General features: G+C 42.8%; 1 long non-coding RNA gene across 1 annotated transcript in view; it reads left to right on the plus strand.

Moving 5' to 3' along the window:
- The first annotated feature begins 7,934 nt into the window (after positions 1 to 7,934).
- LOC311226922 overlaps positions 7,935 to 22,469 on the plus strand; it is a 29,690-nt gene continuing 15,155 nt past the window's right edge. The window contains exons 1-2 of the long non-coding RNA XR_014619558.1: positions 7,935 to 8,068; positions 9,136 to 9,225. This is a non-coding gene — a long non-coding RNA (uncharacterized lncRNA). The remainder of the gene's footprint in view (positions 8,069 to 9,135; positions 9,226 to 22,469) is intronic.

Consider the following 22,469-nt stretch of genomic DNA (forward strand, 5'->3'; position numbering starts at 1 on the left):
CTAGACTAGATGTTTTTGAGGAAATTAGAAAGGGAGCAACAACGTAACCCTTGTGTCTGATCAGATTCTTATTTTTTTGATAACTTTGCAGTGATTATGTTTGTAGCCAATATATGTGGCAAAGGTGTGTAATCTTTGAATTATCTTGGAATTATTTTGACTTTCTCTTTCATAAATTGTTTATTCAACTTCAGCCCCAATCATAACCACCACATATTGTTTTTTGTAATGTCAGATTTAACAACTCCTTTCAGAAAAGTGGGAGTATTTAATTTTTTATCTGAAGTTGAATAAAATATTTATGGGAAAGAAAGTGTGCAATTATTTCAACATATAATCTTTTTATGGCGTTTTTCAATTTAGTCCCCTAATATGGTAAGAGTATAACACTTTAGTTTTCAGATACAAGGGTTCAATTATTTATTTGTTTCTTGGCAGATTTAACATTGGGCATTTGACAGGGGAGATGATGCATTGCATGGTAATGTTAGCTAGCTAACATCCACATGTTTATTTTTATCACTGACTAACCTGCTGGTTCCTTGACCTTGGTGCAAGAAAACATTTGATAAATGTTTCCGGATTTAGCAGCATCTCCTTTCTTTTTCTTTGTTTTATCCCTCTCTCCTCCACCCTTTATCTTTCTTCCACTGTCCATCTTGACATCAACGTTAATTGACTTTCGCTCTACTGTATCTCTCCTGAGTCCCTCACTACCTGGCTCATTGCCTGGCTGTTATTCTGCATCTGAGTGCCATCTGCCATTCCATTCGCCGCCTCCGCTGTCAATCAGTTGTATCGCCTGGTCCCGCCTCCACCAATAAAAAGCAGCAGCACGGCTCCATTGTGTGTGTGTGAGATCCATGAGGGAGAGAGAGTCAGATAGTTCTCCAACTCTGTCGCAGACAGTGAAATCCTGGTTGTTCCCCACCCACTAAGGTTATCTAACTATCGCGCCGCGCCGCCGCCACAACTAGAAACAATGGCCTGGCAAAAAAAATAAAAAATTATTATAATAAAAAAATATATATATATATTTTTTTTTATATAATTTTTTTTTTTTTTTATCTGTGCAGGCTAGGCCACCGGGAAAACTCCCGGTGCTCCCGATGGCCAGTCCGGGCCTGCATACAGGTATATAGTACTGTTACATTTGACACACAAGATATGCAAATATACAGTACTTTAAACAGAGATCCTAACAGAAAATATATACACCGCTCATTGACATTTAGTCATTTAGCTGAACGTTTTTATCCAAGTCAGCAGGAAGGAAGGGTACAACTCTTACAGCTGAGTAACAATGTTCATCAAACAGTGCTGAAACTTGGGTGCTGCAGTGTTGAGTGCATAGTAGTAAACGTAGTAGAAAAGACTCACACACATCCCAAGTATAGTCACGGGTGCTCGACTCAAATAGATATGTAAAGTTGTGGAAAAAAAAGTCAGCACACCGTCTGCCGTGTTCCCAAGTTTAATATACTATAACACAACGTTTCGGCCTGTGGCCTTTGTCAAGTCAAATAATTGATGGCAATGAAAACCTGACTTGTGTACTGTAAAACCCAATACAAATATTGTTTAAAATAAAAAAACAAGAGCAAGACGCTTAACCCCTAACTGCTCCCGATGAGCAGGTTGGCACCTTGCGTGGTCGCCTCTGCCGTCGGTGTGTGAATGTGGAGGAACAAAAATTGTAAAGCGCTTTGGATAAAAGCTGCTATATAAATGCACCATTTACGATTTAATGTATATATTCATTATGACGTTAGATCATTCTTGGTATAAAAGTAGTGATGCACGATATATCGGCCGATATATCGTCGACACACTTCTTACATGTTTTGGCCTTAAATATTTTTAAAATATCAGTCATTTCTGAAAATAAGTTACAAAAGTAAAAAAAAGTATGCGTTTTGGAAAATAGCTCTTTATTTGATTATCATAAAAAAGTGTTTTCTATACAGAGATATCGACATCGGTAAATATCGGTATCGGCCAGAACAGCAATATTAATATCGGTTATCGGTATCGGCCACAATTTTCACATCGGTGCATCACTGTCATGATCCTAGGCCCGGTCCTGGCTGGACTGGGCAGGATGGTAACATTGGGCAGTACCCTCCACCTAACTTTGGGCAATGCCCTCCATCTGACATTGGCCCTCGGCCTGACATTGGTCTCCTACCCTCTAGTGGCCAGACTAGCCTGTTGGTACAGGCGGCCATTTTGCTCTGGTTCCAAATAATAGAATTTGTGTCTAATTGTTTATTATTTTGGGCCACTCCTGTCTATGTGTGATGTCACCCCTTGTTGTGTTGTTGTGTGTCATTGCCGTAGTGTCTAGTTGTTGTTTAGTTTGTCAGTGCCTTTGGTCGTTGTGTTGTGATTCTGTGTTGACCAGGTGTTCTTGATTTGTTAATTAGTCTGGGTATTTAGGTGTCTGTCTGTCCTCCCTTCCTTGTGGCGACATACCTCCAGTTACCCCCTGTTCCTATCCACGTCGTGTCGCACCGTTCTCCCTCTAGTAAGTCTTAGTGTTTGTTGTTTTGTATTGTGAAGTTTGTTATGTCGTTTCTGTATGTTCCTTGTATTGCACTGGATTCTACAGTAAACACCCTTCTCCAAGCTTCACTCCTCGCCTCTGCCTCCTCCATTCCTTCCCTTTCTGTATTATTGCATTCTACCTACCCCATCGTGACAGAATGTCACCACCAACAGTAACGAATGCAGCAGGAAGGGCAAGTGATACCATCACCGTTGTCCTGACCCTGATGGCCGGTGACATGAAGAGTTGCTCACTGGCCAAATGGGGGTTCCTACTCCGGAAGATCGACCAGGTCGCCACTGAGAATCCGACACTGCAGACGGCGATGTGGGAGATGGCTGAACATGTTGCTGTCCTCATAGAGAAGCATAAACCGAAGGCTAGGGTAGCTAGCCTGCCGACTGTTCTCAGGCTTACGGTCAGCCTAGATCCTCCCACAGCCGCTGAGGCTGCTCGGATGTCCATCGCCGATCTGTCGTCTACAGCCAACATAGCTCCAACCGTTAGCTTCGTGCCAATAGCTAACCGGTCGTCCCCAGTTAGCACAGCTCCACTTGTTAGTCCCGCCACTATCGATGGCCAGACGTCTCCAGTGGGTACAGCTCCACCCGTTAGCTTTGCTCAGGCAGCTAACCAGACGTCCACAGCTAACATAGCTCCACCCGTTAGCTTCGTGCCAATAGCTAACCGGTCGTCCCCAGTTAGCACGGCTCCACCTGTTAGTCCCGCCACTATCGATGGCCAGACGTCTCCAGTGGGTACAGCTCCACCCGTTAGCTTTGCTCAGACAGCTAACCAGACGTCCACAGCTAACATAGCTCCGCCGGTTAGCTTTGTGTCAATAGCTAACCAGCCACTCCCAGCTAACCTAGCTCCGCCCGTTAGCTTCGTGTCAATAGCTAACCAGCCGTCCCCAGCTAACATAGCTCCACCCGTTAGCTTCGTGCCAATAGCCAACCGGTCGTCCCCAGTTAGCACGGCTCCACCTGTTAGTCCCGCCACTATCGATGGCCAGACGTCTCCAGTGGGTACAGCTCCACCCGTTAGCTTTGCTCAGACAGCTAACCAGACGTCCACAGCTAACATAGCTCCGCCGGTTAGCTTTGTGTCAATAGCTAACCAGCCACTCCCAGCTAACCTAGCTCCGCCCGTTAGCTTCGTGTCAATAGCTAACCAGCCGTCCCCAGCTAACATAGCTCCGCCCGTTAGCTTCGTTTCAATAGCTAACCGGCCGTTTCCAGCTAGCACAGTCTCCACTGCCAGACTAGGCTCCAGGTTCAGGGTGAGCCTAGTATCTGAGACAGACCAGATGTCTCCAGCTAGCACAGTCTCCACTGCCAGACTAGGCTCCAGGTTTAGGGTGAGCCTAGTACCTGAGACGGACCAGATGTCCCAAGCTAGCCAGGCATTCTCAGCTAGCACAGTTCCCACAGTGAGTCCAGGGCCCACAGTTAGCCTAGCCCCCGAGGCTAGTATGGCTAGTAAGGCCTCCACAGCTGGTCCAGCTTCCACGCCCAGTCCAGCCTCAGCTCTGGGTCCTGGCTCCTCATCCCCGGATCCTACACCACGCCTGGCCGCCGAGACCGATCCGGTCTCCACGCCCTGCCCGGCCTCTCCACCTGGTCCGGCTGCCATGCCGGCTCCCGGCTCCTCGACGGATCCTGGCTCCTCATCTCCGGATCCTACACCAAGCCTCGCCGCCGAGACCGATCCGGTCTCCACGCCCTGCCCGGACTCTACACCTGGTCCGGCTGCCGTGCCGGCTCCCGGCTCTTCGACGGATCCTGGCTCCCCGTCTGGTCCAGCTCTGCGCCGTGATCAGCGTCCTGGTCCTCGCCGTGGTCCTCGCCGGGGTCTTCGCCGTGGTCTTCGCCGTGGTCTGCGTGGGATACTGCTCCAGGGGTCGTCGCCGCCGCACCTCCGGTCCGGCTCTCCTGAACCGGCCCCGGGTCCGGCGGCTGGAGGGTCTCTCGCCCGGGATCCTGCTCCAGGGTCCAGCTCCCCTTCCCGGGCTTCTACACCTGTACCCACCCCCCCTCGTCGGGCCTCTCTTCCCAGGTCCAGCCCTCCTCGTCGGGCCTCGGTGCCCGTCCCCACTCCCCCTCGCCGGGCCTCGGTTCTCAGGTTCTGCCCCCCTCCCCGGGTCTCGGTGCCCATCCCCACCCCCCCTCGTCGGACCTCTGTTCCCAGGTCCAGTCCTCCTCCCCGGGCCTCTGTTCCCGTCCCCACCCCCCCTCTCCGGGCATCTGCGCCCGTTTTCAACCCCCCTGGCTGCTATGCCCCTCTTGGGTTTTTCGTTCAGCCTCCTGGTCCCTCTTCTTCGGGTCCTCTCCCTGGGTCCTCTCCGGGGTTCCGGCTTCCTCCCTCACCTGCTTATGGACGTTGTTTTCGGGGGTCTGGAAGCCCCCCGTTGAGGGGGGGGTACTGTCATGATCCTAGGCCCGGTCCTGGCTGGACTGGGCAGGATGGTAACATTGGGCAGTACCCTCCACCTAACTTTGGGCAATGCCCTCCATCTGACATTGGCCCTCGGCCTGACATTGGTCTCCTACCCTCTAGTGGCCAGACTAGCCTGTTGGTACAGGCGGCCATTTTGCTCTGGTTCCAAATAATAGAATTTGTGTCTAATTGTTTATTATTTTGGGCCACTCCTGTCTATGTGTGATGTCACCCCTTGTTGTGTTGTTGTGTGTCATTGCCGTAGTGTCTAGTTGTTGTTTAGTTTGTCAGTGCCTTTGGTCGTTGTGTTGTGATTCTGTGTTGACCAGGTGTTCTTGATTTGTTAATTAGTCTGGGTATTTAGGTGTCTGTCTGTCCTCCCTTCCTTGTGGCGACATACCTCCAGTTACCCCCTGTTCCTATCCACGTCGTGTCGCACCGTTCTCCCTCTAGTAAGTCTTAGTGTTTGTTGTTTTGTATTGTGAAGTTTGTTATGTCGTTTCTGTATGTTCCTTGTATTGCACTGGATTCTACAGTAAACACCCTTCTCCAAGCTTCACTCCTCGCCTCTGCCTCCTCCATTCCTTCCCTTTCTGTATTATTGCATTCTACCTACCCCATCGTGACACATCACTATATAAAAGGCATCCATTATAGATCCAGTATAACAGTATGGAGTAGGGATGCACCGATCCGATATTGATATCGGATATCGGCCCCGAAAATAGCTAGATCGGGTATCGGAGACACTTTAATTATATATATTTTTATTGTTTTTTATATGTTTATATTTAATTTAATAATAAATAACAATTCAGTACATTTATATCTATGTCAAGCCTGATGTTGCCTTGCACAAAAGAATGATCCCAGTCTCTTCCACACAGTGAGGCATACAGTTTATTAATTGAACAATGGGTATCGGATCGGTACTCGGTATCGGCCGATACCCAAAGCCCAGGTATATCGGTATCAGTATCGGGACTAAGAGTCTGATCGGTGCATCCCTATAGTATGGAGTACCTGGCTAATGAATGTCCCGGGCTCATCCTGAACACAGCCCAGGTGGAACCCGAACCCGGTCTCCTCTCGGTCCAGGACACAGAGTCGGGGACAGGGGAGGGAGACGTCCTCTCTGCCTCCGTGTCCGTTCTGGTCGTCCAGGCGGCGGGACACGGTCTTTACCCCGTCGTCCTTCTTTGGCAGGTAGACCTCATGGAACAACAGTGGAGATATGCCCAGCTATACAAGAGGAAGACAGGCGATCAGAGATGAGTTAGACATGTCCTGTTACTTAAACTACTACAGTAGGTAGAGATGTAATGTTATATAATATATTAGACATGTAATGTTATAATACTACAGTATGTTAGAGATGTAATGTTATACAATATATTAGAGATGTAATGTTATAAACGGGGCTACCGTGGACAGGGTGAGCAGCTTCAAGTACCTGGGGGCCCACATCTCAGAGGACCTGACATGGACAACACACATAGACGATAGCGGCATGGTGGTGTAGTGGTTAACACTGTCGCCTCACAGCAAGAAGGTCCAGGGTTTGATTCCCGCTTGGGGACCAGGTTTCCATGATGCCAGTTACCCAGGTGGGGTATCTCCCGGGCCTTTCTGTGTGGAGTTTGCATGTTTCTGTGTTTCCCCCCCGATAAGATAAACCCAATGGAAAAACATGCACAACAACAGATCGCTAACGCTGTGGCGTCCTTGACGAAGACGGACAGGAGCACTTGGATTGGTCCCCTGGCGCGGCTCACGTTGACGCCCGTCTGCTCCCGGCTGCCCTTGGGGGGGAAGGACGATGGGATGGGTTAATCGCAGATACGAATTGCATGCATGCATTGCATGTGTGCCGATTGATGACCTCTGAGCAGGTCCTAAATTATTATTATTAGACTCAGTCGTAAAGAAGGTGAAGCAGCGCCTCTACCACCTGAGACAGTTAAGGAAGTATGTATGTATATACACTCTTTTTCTGGACACTTTTTGTAGCACAAACAGTACTGTATTTGCAAATCTGGTATGTCATAAATGTATAGATGTAGCAGTACTGTCTATCTGTATGTCGTGTATGTTATATATGTTATGATGAATTGAAAATGGGGGACCCTGATGTAAACAAGACGAAAGTCTTTCTCTGGTCTGTGTATTGTTGAGCTGTACTGTACTGTACCCATTCTGCAATCTGTTAATAAACTTTTCAATCAATCAATCAATGGGTACAGTACAGTACAGCTCAATACACAATTGTTAAGGGGATGCAGCCCAGAGAAATACTTTCGTCTTGTTTACAGGGTCCCCCATTTTCAATTCATTCATCAGTCTTTCTCAGGTCTGCATCCTCTTAACAATTGTATGTATTGAGCTGTACTGTACTGTACCCATTCTGCAATCTGTTAATAAACTTTTCAATCAATCAATCAATCACCGACAATAAAACGGACCGGTCGCGAAGTCACTCCAGAAACTTGCAGAAACGATGCTTGCACTTCAACGTGATCGGGTCCCGATATGCATAACTACACAAAGGACAAGCCGCAGGGGTGTCCAAAGATGCCCCCATTTTGTCTACGTCTGTTCAGTGTTTATTATTATTATTTTTTGGTTCCTTTCCGCCGCTCCAAATCACGTGACCCAAATCAGCCAATGCCCGCAGTGCAACACTCCAATTCAGCCATTGGGTGGGACGGTCACGTGACCCAAATCAGCCAATGGAAGCGAGTGTCCTCAGCCTGCGGTATCCTCAGCCTGCTGGAGACGTGGTTCTGCAGGTGGAAGCATCTCCTGCCGTCCCCAGAAGACTCCAATAGGGGGTATCTGCAGAGCCGCAGAGCCAGGCTATTGGAGTCTTCTGGGGACGGCAGTAGCTGCAGCTCCTCCTCTCTGACTAAAACACACGTAGTTTCTGGAGTCTCGTCGTTCGGGTAAACAAAGGTACATTCGGTTCATGTCGACCTCTCCGTTTTGTTACAGTAACATCTGCTTGTATTAATCTACTGACCGCACATCTGATCTGTTGGGCGTTTCTGCCACTTTTCCATCCAGACTGGGCCTTGACCAGAGGTAAGTTAGCTGGAGCAGCTAACACAGCTAAGCTGCTATGCTAATGCTACATTAAGCTACTCCCACGTTATGAGTTTTGTGAGAATATGTGACGTTAGGTCAGAAACTGGACTCTATGTATAGAGAGAAATGTGCGTCTATTCAGCTCGTTACTAATAATGACCGAACATCTCAACTGTTGAGCATTTCAGCCACTGTGTCACTTTACTTGAGATGCTATGCTGCTGAAATGCTTCTTAGGCCGTGAGCCAGGGCCCCACATTTGGACAACGGGTACCATCTTGGGGGACTAACTTTCATAGTGATTTTTGGGAAGGTATTCACCCCTACTGCTAGAAAAGATGTGATAGAAGGTATTCACCCCTACTGCTAGAAAATATGTGATAGAAGGTACAGTATACACCCCTACTGCTAGAAAAGATGTGATAGCAATGCAGCAGTTGCCTCCAAATGTGTGCTATCACATCTTTTATAACACTATACCAAGCATATTGTTCAGGCCTCCTGTCTGAAATGACATGCCCCAAATGAATCATGATAGCTCCTGAACCATAAGGCTATATGCATGTTTCTGGTCTCCTTTGATAGGTAACAAGGTAGGACATATGAATCCAGTGTTGTAAGTAAACACACATCTATTACCATTCCAGAGTAAATGGAGATACAATGAAGGAAAACATGATATGTTTACCCTCGCCTGGTACATAATCTTAATTTAAAAGGCAATATGACCATTAAGTTGTTCAAGTTGCTTTAATTAGTTGTCATAGTAAAATACAGAATACTTTTCATGAAATACTTTTTTTTGTATGAGCTCCTGAGAGTGTGCTAGATAAAATAGATAAAAAGTATAAAATAGAAAAAGTCAAGAGTACGTAAACAAAAAGTGTTCAGTCAATCAATATACATATATACAATATACAATACAGAGTAAAAAAAAAATAGTAACAGTGAGGCACAATGCAGCAATGGGATCAGGTACAACTTAGGGTAAGGTGCAATGAATTGTAGTGCAAATCTCTTTGCTAATAAATATAAAGTGTGTTTTTGCTTGTATTTTCTTCCAGGTTAACTGTTGTTTACCTTGTGGCTCTGTGCGGCACAAAGACACTGGAAAGGGTCCTCGGTTCCGTCTCAACAAATCAAAATAGTACAAGGTGACTGTATGATATTGTAGATTTTATGATGACTGGATCTTAACCTTTTTTATTTGATACATTTTGGCTTTGTGGCTTGTGTGTCGCACAAACAACCTGTTAAAGAAAAAGTTTATGAGTGGGAGCCGATCGCTATCCTTGACCCACTATTGTGTGAATATTGTATCTCAGTATAGCTGCCTTGCCACGGTAGTCAGACATGTCAACATACTCGTGTAAAGCCAGATTCTTGTGTGCCTGCTTGTGCATAAAGCTGTCATTACCATGATTTTTGCTAACCTTGCAAAAATCCATCTTATCAGGCTTCAGGTTATGCGCTTGTGCCCCGAACGAACCAAGTTCAAGTTTCTTTATTAGTTGTCATACAAAAATACAGAATACTTTTATATGAAATGCTTCTTTCTCTTTTTCTCCTGAGTGTGCTAGATAAAAATAGACGAGCATAAAATGAGTATAAAATAGAAGTCAAAAGTACGTAAACAAAAGTGTTCAATATACATATATACAATGGGGGGGGGGGGGCACTCTCCCTTTCTCTGCATGTGTGTGTGCGTTTGGAAATACGATGAAGTCACTAGTCAGGACAGGAGTATATTATAGTAAACTGAGGATTACTGAGGATGGACAGATAATGTTGATATTCAAATATAAAAACGTTTCGAGAGGAGTGGAAGTTTGAAGACAGACTAGACTACAATATGATGCGGGGGTGGTGAGTTGAAACAGTGTGTGTGTGTGTGTGTCGACCCCACTTCTATGTTTCAATAAATTATTTGCATTTAAAACTATTAACGCTGACTCATTCCTTCAGTCCACTCAAAATTATGCTAATATTCCTTATGTTGTTTATGATATTAATTGAAAATAGCATTATGAGAGTATTATATAGTAATAATAACACATGGCGATATACTAAAAGCTGGCTGGTAGTTTTTTAAATCTACCAGCCAAATGGCTGGTAAGTCAAAGTAAATTTTGTTCCCTGTGTGGATGTGTGTGCTGTGCGTGTATTTGATGGTTTGTTACATAGTGTTATTGTCATTGAGCATCCTGATGGCCTGGGGATAGAAGCTCCTTCTGAGTCTCTCTGTGCTTGCCATGAGACTCCGGTATCGCTTGCCTGACCGCAGCAGTTCAAAGAGGCAGTTGTTTGGGTGGCTGGAGTCTTTGATTATTCTCTTAGCCTTACCCATGCAACGCTTGTTGTAAATGTCTTGGAGAGTGGGAAGCCCACCTCCAATTGTGCGTTCGGCTGAACGGGCCACTCTCTAGTCTGCTACGGTCTTGTGCGGTGCTATTCCCAAACCACAAGGTAATAGTACCAGTCAGGATGCTCTCTATTTTGCATGAGTAGAAGTTCTTAAGGATCTTCTGACTCACTTGGAAGTTCCTTAGGCGCCTAAGGAAGTAGAGGCTAGAGCCATATGAAATCCGTTTTCTTTTTTTCCAAAATTCCATAATTTTTTTTCCAAATTCAGTTTTTTCCGTTTTTAATATTTCAGAATTCTGTATTTTGCTTTGTACGCTCATTTTACCATTATAAATAGTGTCTAATAAGTGGGAATGAATAAATGTCCTCAATTTAATAAGATATAACAGTCCATTTAATGTTTTTAAGTGCTGCAACAAAGAAATACAGTTTATACAATATTTTTCAAATAATATTGTGACAAAATAAAAATACACATTTCAAGTGTAAACAATAGATACAGCTAGCTACTACTGACATTATCACAATGTAAGTAGCCTAGCTATATCTATTCTATTGTGATGAAATATAGTAATGCATAATTTAGGCACCTTTAGTTTATAAAGGACAGTGTGTACTGACAATAATTTGCATTAAACAGATGGGTGCACCAGATTTAGCAAGAAGCTATAATTTCTAGTTCTATGTACTGTAACGTTACATAGCTATTTCATCACAATAGTGTCAGTGATTAGCCTCGCCCTCTAGCTGTATCTATTGTGATCACCAGGGATCATAGAGAGCTGGTGTGTTTTGAAGCACAGTGTTTTTCCGTGTTCCTGACATGGCTTTTGGAGAGTGATCTTCGCACGTGTTTTGCGAGTCCAGTCCCCACGGTATGATGACAGAATTTGCAAAACATCTTATTGCCGGTCATATACAAGTCATGAGGATACTGCGCTGCTCTGAATTGAGGGCTTAGTGTGGAATTTCTTCCGACGTTAACATTAACACCGAAGCAGCTAGACGCTTGGAAATTGCTGCGTGTTGTGTGTAACACGCTGCAGCGTCCCCGGTCGTATTTGCTTTGCACCAAACGTTCGTAGGGATGTCCCGATCACGTTTTTTTGCTCCCGATCCGATCCCGATCATGTGATTTTGAGTATCTACCGATACCGATCTTTCCCGATCCGATCAAAAAAATATATATATATTAAAAAAATATTATCCCAATTTCTCACATTACATTCACCCTGAATGTTGACGTTATCCAGGTGAAAAGTTAACTTCATTCAAGCGAGGCATTGCAATCCTTGACATACGGTAAATCATTTGATGTATAATTAAATCAAAGGAAATGCGTTTGGGTCTGAGAGTGTGGCTGGTCTGCCGTTCTGCAGCTGGATACTATTGGTTTGTTTTGGCAAAATTCTTCTACACTGTGTGACAATAAATAAATTAATGATGATATGCAATTTAAAACCAAAACTAAGGCCTCAGTATGAGTTTAAGATGTGAACATGGTCATGTTTGTTAAAAGAAAAGAAAAAAAAATGTATCTACTTTTTCTCCCATTTTCTATTTTTCTCCCATCCCAATTTCGTATCATCCAATTCAACCCTCCCCTGTCTCGAACGCTGTTTCTTGCCTCCCACAAGCCGGCTGCAATGTGGACTAAGTCATACAGAGCACGAGTCCCCTCCGATACTCAAGGTAACAGCAGTCGCATCTTTTCACCTGCGCGGCGCAATCTTCCTGATTCTACTGCACAGGCGCACCAACCGACCTGTAGGAGTCGCTGTCCACAACGCCCGATCCCCACCCATCAGTTTCCCACCCCCTAATATTGCCAATGTGTATTAGTATGGACGACCAGCTAAACTGAAAGCAATGTGGAGCGCTGGGCTCGAACAGGCGAACCCAGCGTTTCCAGTATTCGTGGTGAGCGCATTGCCCACTGCACCATGTAGCCGCCCCGTAATAATAAAATATCCCAATTTTATTTTTATTTTTTTTGCCGATCCCGATCTTCGGAAAATCACGTGATCGGGACATCCCTAGTTCCATGTTCTCCCGAACACGGAATTTCAGTCCAGATTAGGGCAAATTCTGCAATATTCCATGTTTACAGTTGATTAAATTTTTATTGGTCAATTTCGCGATTCCGTCCGCTATTCCGTGAACGCGGATTTCATATGGCTATAGTAGAGGCGTTGCCGTGCTTTCTTGATTACACTGTCAATGTGTGTGGTCTATGTCAAGTCCTCGGATATGTGGACTCCGAGGTAGGGCTGGGCGATATGACCAAAAACGTTATCGCGATAAAATTATAAAATTATTTTCATATAATTCGATATCGATAATTATCGTCGATATAATGTCTGTCAAGTTTAATTAACTTCTAATATGCTGCTGCGAATGTCTCAAGTCGAGTTGATGTCGTCATCAGTCCTCGCACGTTAGCAGTTAGCTGACAAGCAGAGTATCTCATGACAATAAATATGACACTAAAATACTCTCTTCCGCCACAATATATTGAAACGACGTCCACTCCCACACTACTATAAACGTGGCCTCAGAATTCAAAACACACACATACTCGGCACGTAAATATATAAAACAGTGCCGTGCAAGCTAGTTAACCTAGCCAGCCTGTTGCTTCTACGCGGTGTATTCCATGACAATGTGCTAAATATCACACTAAAATACTCTCTTCCGCCACAATATATTGAAACGACTACCACTGTATACCCCCACTACTATAAACGTGGCCTCAGAATTCACCACACACACATACTCGGCACGTAAATATATAAAACAACGCTGTGCAAGCTAATTAGCCTAGCAAGCCTTGTTGTTGAGTGAGTCCTACCGCTCTGGGTCTCCTTCCGGGTCTCCGTCGATCTCGGCCATCTCCTTCACTGATTGGTTGTTAGCTGTTGTGCGTAGCACGTCATCACGTAAGGTTGGTTGTTGTTAGTGAGTGTGCTGAGCCGAGGCTGAACGGAGCCAAGCTTGGAAAATCGATATATCGAAACTTTGCGACCACGTTTCATGTTTATTTCGAGGATATAATTTATCGCGATAGTTATCGCTATCATTTTGTCGCCCAGCCCTACTCCGAGGTACTTAAAACTGTTCACTTATAACCAATATCCCATGGATAATAATGCAACTGAATGTGTTCTCCTACTCCTTGACTACAAATGTAACTGTAAATGTGATGACAATACATAAAAAATACAACAATTATGATACCGTTTAAAAAGGTATACTCATATAATGTAAATGGTTTGGCCATGGTTACAGTTTACATGTTGACTGTTTACTGGTAATTTTACTCAAACACTTTCTTTCAATACAGCCATGTTACAAAAACATAAATCTCCCTAAAACATTGAAATAGTAATAAAAAACAATGAATATTGATCAATATGCAATGCATATTCAACATTCATATATGGGCCACAGACAGGGGAGGAAACTAACTTTTTGGCTTACCAGCCAACTGGCGAGTATCTGATTTTTTTTACCAGCCAAACAGATTTTTTACCAGACAAAAAAAATCGCTAATTGTGATAATTACTTCTTTGTACGTCTTCGTCTAAATTGATTTTCAATCATAGTAAATTAATCACACTGTCTCTACTCTTCAAAATATTACATCATTAAATCACATATTAACATGAAAGAGGGAACTATTCTGGACTGGGTTGGGCTGAACTGGGCAGTGAAAGATGCTGGGTTGGGCTGGTCTAGGTTATACTGAATGATGAATTGAAAATTAATTGAAAATGGGGGACCCTGATGTAAACAAGACGAAAGTCTTTCTCTGGTCTGCATCCCCTTAACAATTGCATGTATTGAGCCGTACTGTACTGTACCCATTCTGCAATCTGTTAAATAAAGTTTTCATTCATTCATTCATCACAGCTCAACTACTAGGAATGTGTGTCTGACTCTTAAGTGCAGGAAATATTCATCAGAAAGGGGGACATGATGGAGGGAATGGAAAGAGCAGGTTAGACAGGAGCAGGGTTGAAGGGCATATTGGAGTGTGGAGGAAGTGGACAAGGCTTTAAGCAAACAGGACTGAAATGGGGGACCCTGATGTAAACAAGACGAAAGTCCTTCTCAGGTCTGCATCCCCTTAACAATTGTGTGTATTGAGCCGTACTGTATTGTACCCATTCTGCAATCTGTTAATAAACTTTTCAATCAATCAATCAATACTGGGTTGGGCTGGTTTAGGTTGGACTGAGTTGGGCAGTGAAAGAACCAAGCATTTCACTGTAATGTAATAGCTAAATAAAACAACTTGACTTGTTACATTTGCACTCTGGTTGTATGCCAAATGTATTCTGGTTGTACTGTACTTGTGCTGTAAGATGACAATACATTGGAACCGAATCGACAACGCTAGGGGTTCAGCAGGTGTATTCTGAATGCCAAGTATGACAACATCACCGTTGTGAAGGGCATATGGGCGAGTGGTGATATGGGGGAAACCCGGTAATAATAAAATGTCACTCGGCTGCATTTAAGCAAAGCCGCTCAGTATAGTCGTCCACTATGTTGAATGCGCGTTATGGTAGCTTGTTACATGCTAGGTAGCTAGCCGGCTAATGCTGGTTGACTTGTCATTCTCATCCGACTCGAAGGAGATGCGTCGCATGCTGTTGTTCGCCCCCATGTCAGACCGCACTGATATCCGAAAGCGACGACTCTACATGCAATTATTTTCATCCACTGATGTGTTTTTGTTTAAGTTTGTCTACGTTGTCAAGCCGGCTGCCGGTGGCAGGAGTCTGTAGGTCCGCTCGCAGTGATCTGTCCACTTCCCCTAGATGGGCGGCATCTTCTAGAAAATGAGTGTTCATTGGAGGAGCTTAGAGCGCATCTGTACAACGATGATGTTCATTGGTTATGGTCGGATTATTGAGGCGCAAATGGGAGGAATCAAGGGGGGAGTCAGAGTTCGGCTTGTGCCAGTGAGCGAATCAGCAGATTGCAGAATGATTTTTTGTTTTGTTTTGTAATTACTAGTACTCGCCAGACTGGCGAGTGCTCTTCATGAATTACTCGCCAAACGTAAAAAATACTCGCAATTGGCGAGTAAAGTGGCCTAATTTCCTCCCCTGGCCACAGAGCTTCATGCCATATCAATGTTTTCAGCTCAGTTTGACCTATACAATGATATATTTCTTATTGGTTTTCAGAAAAATATTTTGGGAAAACTCGATACAAAACCCAGGGCACATATAATCACATCACAGATTTTTTTCAGGAATTCAAATAACTAATTACTTAAGTTCCGTCAGTACAGACAGTTCTCAGTCTCTATCCGTGGCGCTATATAGGCTATACTTGAGAGGCTATGCTATGCTACTATGCTAATGCTTCTAGGATGAGGTTGGGATAGCAGCAAACAGGTCTCGCCCACGCAGAGGGGAAAACATTCTATCCTCTGGACTGGACAGGATATTCCTTTAGTGATCCCCTTGGGGAGATTCAGTCGTCATAGCAGCAGGGGGTACAGGTATGGTCAGGGTAATAGGAGAGCAATATATATAGGGCTGTACGTACCGAATGTCATTTTTTAACATTCAAAGCTTCTATTGAAGTATTCAAACGAAGCTTTGAATGTCGATAAAAAAAATTTACTTCATCATTTTTTTTTATTAACACATTTACCACTGGAAACGGCTTACGACGTGTTTCAAGTTCATCTGAATTCTGCCATTCCACGGCGTACGACATTATTGAGATCATATTTAATTTTTTCGCCATGTTATTCATAATTCCCTCACGGAGCCTGGTCTGATGCAGTGGGAGCCTGCACAACTCTGCAACGCTTCAATATTGCCGCCTGGTGGATGATCGGCGAGTTGCAACCGGAAATGGATCTCTTGTGATCTCGGTGCACTGGGGAAATGCGTCCGGCACTCACATATTGTTGCGGGACTGTAGACACACATCGTGTATATGTAGGCCTGCCGCGATAAGCAATAAATCGATTAATTGCCGCGATAATTAAAATTAATGCAATGATTTTGACGGGCGCGATTAATTGCTATTTGCGCGTTTGTTTTAATGAGGCGGAACCAGTGCCCCTTGTCAGTCACTGTCCGTGTTGGGAGGCGGGCCGCTGGCTTTACTACAGAGCAGAGAGCACAGCACAGGAGCTCTGTGGGGCAACACCACATAGCTTAACTACATTTCTCAATAGTGTTGCTCCTTTTAACCAAGTAGCGTTATTTGCAGTGTTGGGACTAACGCGTTACAAAGTAACGCGTTACAGAAACGAAGTTACTTTTTGCCGCAACTAGTACTCTAACGCATTACTTTTGAAATTCAGTAACGCTACTTACGTTACTGAATGGTTTGTTAGTTCGTTACTGCGTTCTTTTTATGTAGATTCATAGCGAGCGTCCTTATTTCGCCTGCGTTTGTTTTGTTTACTGTAGACTGAAAGGCGCTATATAAAACGAAGTATTATTATTATTATTATTTCTTTCCGTAGCCTCATTCTGTTTTCGCACTTCTGATTGGCCACTGACGTTCTGAAAGAAATCGACGCTCTCTACAGTAAACAACAAGAGGACGCTCGCTATGAATCTACATAATAAGAACGCAGTAATAATAACGAACTAACAAACCATTTAGCAACTACTTGGAGAGATAATTAATATACAACATGGAAACGAGATAAAGAACATGTTTGAAGGGCTGCTGGAGTCAACTGGACTAACGTTACATCTTGACCACCGCAGACTGGTGACGGTGAGTGCAATGTGTTCACTGAAACTCAAGATCAACGGATTTTGACTGTAATCAAACAATATAAATATAGTCCTTTCATGCACAATTGATATCCTAACTATTCTAACGTTGCAATGCTTTGATTGATATTAAACAACGCTGCAAGATGGTTACGAATGAATTAATGAATGGATGAATGAATGAATGAATGAAAACTTTATTTAACAGATTGCAGAATGGGTACAATACAGTACGGCTCAATACATACAATTGTTAAGGGGATGCAGACCTGAGAAAGACGTTTGTCTTGTTTCCATCAGGGTCCCCCATTTTCAATTCATATAGACATTTATGACATACACAACATACATGACATTTATGGCATAGGGACATATAGGTATTTAGTACTGATACATTTGTGACATAAGCGGTATTCAAATATACAGTACTGTTACCCCTAGATCCTGACAGAGTATATACATATGATGGGGAGGGGACTGTACATTAGGAGGGGGTGGGTGGGTGGGAGAGAAATATACATACAGCGGGGAGGGAATATATAATGAAACGCTCTAGACCACATTGCTTAGCAGAGTTCGGTGATGTGAATGGAAACTGTCAAGTTGATCAACCGATTTTGAGTATATGGGGCATGGGACTTGAGCAATTTTTATTTTTTATTTTTTTTTAAATAACTAAATAGTTACTTTTCACAGTAACTCATTACTTTTGGGTGTAAGTAACTAGTACAGTAACGAAGTTACTTTGAAATGAAGTAACTAGTAAAGTAACTGAGTTACTATTTTTCAGTAACTAGCACAACACTGGTTATTTGTAGTGTAACGTTAGCGTTTTAACGTTAGTAGCTAACGTTAAAACTAACTTAAAGTTAGTTGTTCACCAACAATCTCAACATTTGTTTTATCATTAGCTCATGTCGATCTACTAGTAGCATCAGCAAGCTAACGTTAGCTGGCCCCAGTCCACTAGCAGCATGTCGATCTACCAGCAGCATCAGCAAGCTAACGTTAGCTGGCGCCAGCCCATTAGCAGCATGTCGAAGTAGTAGTAGCATCAGCAAGCTAACGTTAGCTGGCCCCAGTCCACCAGCAGCATGTCGATCTACCAGCAGCATCAGCAAGCTAGGATAATCACAACAATACTTCCGGTCCGGTCGGTGGGCTTCAAAATAAAAGTCTAAAACACCGGAAAAGACGGAGCGGTGGGCTTCAAAATAAACGTTTTGGGAAATAAATTTCTAAAAAAAAAAATCTCTAACCGGTCGCAATAATATCGCTTATCGCGATATTTTCGGGGGCAATTAATCGCCCAGCAAAATTTGTTATCGTGGCAGGCCTATGTATATGGATCGCTGCCATAACTCAATAATCGAGATGATTTGGGCGTTTATTATTATTATACAAACCAGAAATGGATCGAGTCGATCGCCGTCAAATAAGTGGGATCTTTTTACTCCAGTCTCATCTGCGAACGGTAAGATGACGCTGACGTTATTTTCAGCGCGTTTGTTTATTATTATTCATGCAAACTGCTCTGATCAATATATCACCCATACTACATAAAGCATTTACTGACGATCACGGAATTATAAACGACCCCCCCCCCCCGTTCATCCGCGCATGATAAGTCATAACGTTTAGGATCATGTACAGTTGAAATTTTTTATATAACGTGTATCGCCAACAAATGGCAGTTGATGATCTATATATTCGTTTATGCCTATAAATCACGTTCTAGGAATTACTGCAGAAAACGATAAAAACATATTTATATTCTAGACGGTATTTTCGTATGAATCTATGAATGAAAAAGTATAACGTTCCCACATCCTGAACGATAGATAATCGATGTTGAATGGGCCATAGTAATGTCAATTTAGCAATACAATTTAAAAAGTTATAGCCCTGCAAATAAAGTAAACATCTTCATAGGCTTAGACTGGTGGCAGTGATCATACATTGATGGATATAAGCGTGGCAGTTAATGTGTTAAAGAAAATTTAAATAAAAAATAAGATTTTCTCAAACTAAGTCCTCAATTTGAATAAAGTGATTAATCTGATTAAATGAGTGTTTTTCTTATTAAATCAACTTTCTTTAATGAATATAACTAATCAGTTTCGTCAACATAAATAATCCAATAAGGGCACGGTTGATATGAAAGTGATAGTGACGTCTTATAGTATAATATTATAATATTAGTGTAGCCTAATCTTTAACTGCAACTGTGAAGAAAACACCCATTGGTTTAACACTTTAACTGCCACACACGAGATATCTCGGGTTTATTTTTATGTGGTTGAAAGTAGGGCTGGGTGATATGACGATATTATATAAATATCGGATACAGTTCATTAACGATACACTTTTTTAACGTATCGTGGATATCGTGATGTTTTGCCCAAGAGGATTGTGTCACGTCAATCTGGTCCACCCCGTTCAAACTTTTGAACAACGCCGCTCCCACACACACACTACTGCATCAAAGTTAGTACTTATGATTAACAAAGGCATTCGTTTTGTGGCATTAACGTTATATAGTTACTAGTGCTGTCAAACGATTAAAATATTTAACTCGATTAATCGCATGATTGTCCATAGTTAACTCGCGATTAATCGCAAATTAATCGCATTTTTATTTTTAATATTTTTTTTACCTTAAACAGATCTTTTTCAAGTTCCAAGTTTTAATACTCTCATCAACATGCGAGTCAACAAATGCTTGCTTTGTGCAGCCATTTAACACAAACGGATGACCCTCATGCATTGCAAATTTGCATCAAATTCAAAACAGAGTGATGCACAAAATAACTTAAAAGAAAATAATAATTTAAAACAATGAATAAAGTGTGCATGAAATAATAGGGGAAAGAAAATGTTAGGAACTTGTTACATTCACACACACAAGGGCTGATTAATCACACACCCCCCTCTCTCCCTCACACACACACTCTCCCAGCTCTTTTTCTCTTTTGCCCCTTCCTCATCTCTCTCACCCCCCTCTCTCTCTATATCTCACACACACACACACACACATACACACACACACACACACACACTTCAGAAACAAACATAGTATCAATGAGAGCATCAATAATACACCTGAGTGAAGTCTAGTAAAAAAAAAAAAAAAAAACGTTTTTTTTTTTTTTTTTTTTTTTGTTAATCTTGAGTTAAAAAAATTAGTGGCATTAATAGAATCGGGAGTTAACGCGATATTAACGCGATATATTTGACAGCCTTAATAGTTACACGTTATATAGTTACTAGTGCTGTCAAACGATTAAAATATTTAACTCGATTAATCGCATGATTGTCCAAAGTTAACTCGCGATTAATCGCAATTTAATCGCGTTTTTTTTTTTACCATAAACTGATATTTTTCAAGTTTTAATACTCTTATATCAACATGAGTCGACAAATGCTTGCTTTATGCAAAAAATGCATTGTTTATTTATTGCCACAATAGAAATACTGTCCAGAATCTTCAAGTAACTTATTATGTGCAAACTGCATTGTAAAACAAATGCAAGATCATAAACTAAAAGAATAAATAAAAAGCCCAACAAAAAAATAACAGATGGGCATACCAATTTACTAACTAACATTACATAGTAATGATTACTAACACAGTAATGTTGAACTTTACACGTCAAAACAGAGTGATGCACAAAATAACTTATTATAAAACAATGAATAAAGTGTGCATTAAACAGTGTAATACAGGACTCAAATGATATAGTGCAGTTAGGCTATAGCCTATAAACAGCTGTTCTGTTGTATTCAGCAGAGTCAGGCTGAACAACACAGCCTCATTCTCTTCTGTTCTTTTAACAGATCAAATAAACACCAGCTCAGCTTCCTTCTGCTCTTTTAACAGATAAAATAAACACCAGCTCAGCTTCCTTCTGCTCTTTTAACAGATCAAATAAACACCAGCTCAGCTTTCTTCTGCTCTTTTAACAGATCAAATAAACACCAGCTCAGCTTTCTTCTGCTATTTTAACAAATCAAATAAACACCAGCTCAGCTTCCTTCTGCTCTTTTAACAGATCAAATAAACACCAGCTCAGCTTTCTTCTGCTCTTTTAACAGATCAAATAAACACCAGCTCAGCTTTCTTCTGCTCTTTTAACAGATACAATTAATATCAGTTATACTATGTATGTGTGTGTGTGTGTGTGTGTGTGTGTATGTGTGTGTGTGTTAGTGGGTGTGTATGTGTGTTTGTATGTGTGTTTAAGTGTATGTGTGTGTGTGTGTGTGTGTTAGTGGGTGTGTATGTGTGTTTGTATGTGTGTTTAAGTGTATGTGTGTGTGAAGTGGGGATATAAGATGCACTGGACGCTTTTGGTAAACATGTGCCTCGTTACCACACTAAACAAGCCCCGACTGAGAATTGCTGCAATGTCAAAGACAAAAGACAAACAAATTGCCAAATATTGCTCTGTCTCAGCTATTATTGGCAGCTTAGCCGCGTGGAGAAGGAGGTGCTGGCCCCGATACATTTGATTCCCTGTTTATGTAATATAATTTGTGGAACCAAATAAAGTATTCAAGTGTGTGTGTGTGTGTGTGTGTGTAATTATTTCTTTGCACTGAGCCAGTTGCTCAAACAGACAAGCCTGTTGACATTTTCAGAAGACAGGGAGGCTCTCTTCTTTGAAACAATATGCCCAGACAGTGAAAACAACCTCTCGCATGGCACGGAGGTGGCAGGTGTTGCCAAGTACTTGCGTGCAAGGCAGGCCATCATGCTGTGTGCCCCTTCATGGTTGGACCACCACTGCTGCGGACAGTCCTCTGTGTCAATAGTTGGCTCCGCCCTGTAGCGCTCCACACATTTCTCAATGCAGTCCTCTTCCTCTTCATCCGATGAAGACGGTAGAGCAAGCAGAGCTAATCTTTTTGTCCCCTTAGATGGCTCAGACGTCGTTGGTTGTTCCTGCTGTGCAGGCCACCCCCTGAGCAAGGCACTGATCGAACGCCACACCTCAGCCCTCTCAGCTTTGCTCAAAGACTTGAGGTCCTTAAACCTAGGGTCCAGAGCTGTCGCAACCCTCAGCCATGTCAAGTTTGTTTTGGCCTTGCGTTGCTTCAAGTCTGCTGTGAAGGTCTCCTTGAATTTCACCATATATGCTGGGTCATCCTCAGAGACATGACTTGTGACAGATGGCACAAGGCTGGCAGCACCACTGAGCAGGATACAAACTTCTCTCCTCCGAGAAGTTCTGTTATGTACCTGCAATAATAGTGGAAAGAAAAAAGTTAGG

This window comes from Notolepis coatsorum (genome assembly GCF_963971535.1).
Source record: "Notolepis coatsorum genome assembly, chromosome: 4".
Lineage (NCBI taxonomy): Eukaryota > Metazoa > Chordata > Actinopteri > Aulopiformes > Paralepididae > Notolepis > Notolepis coatsorum.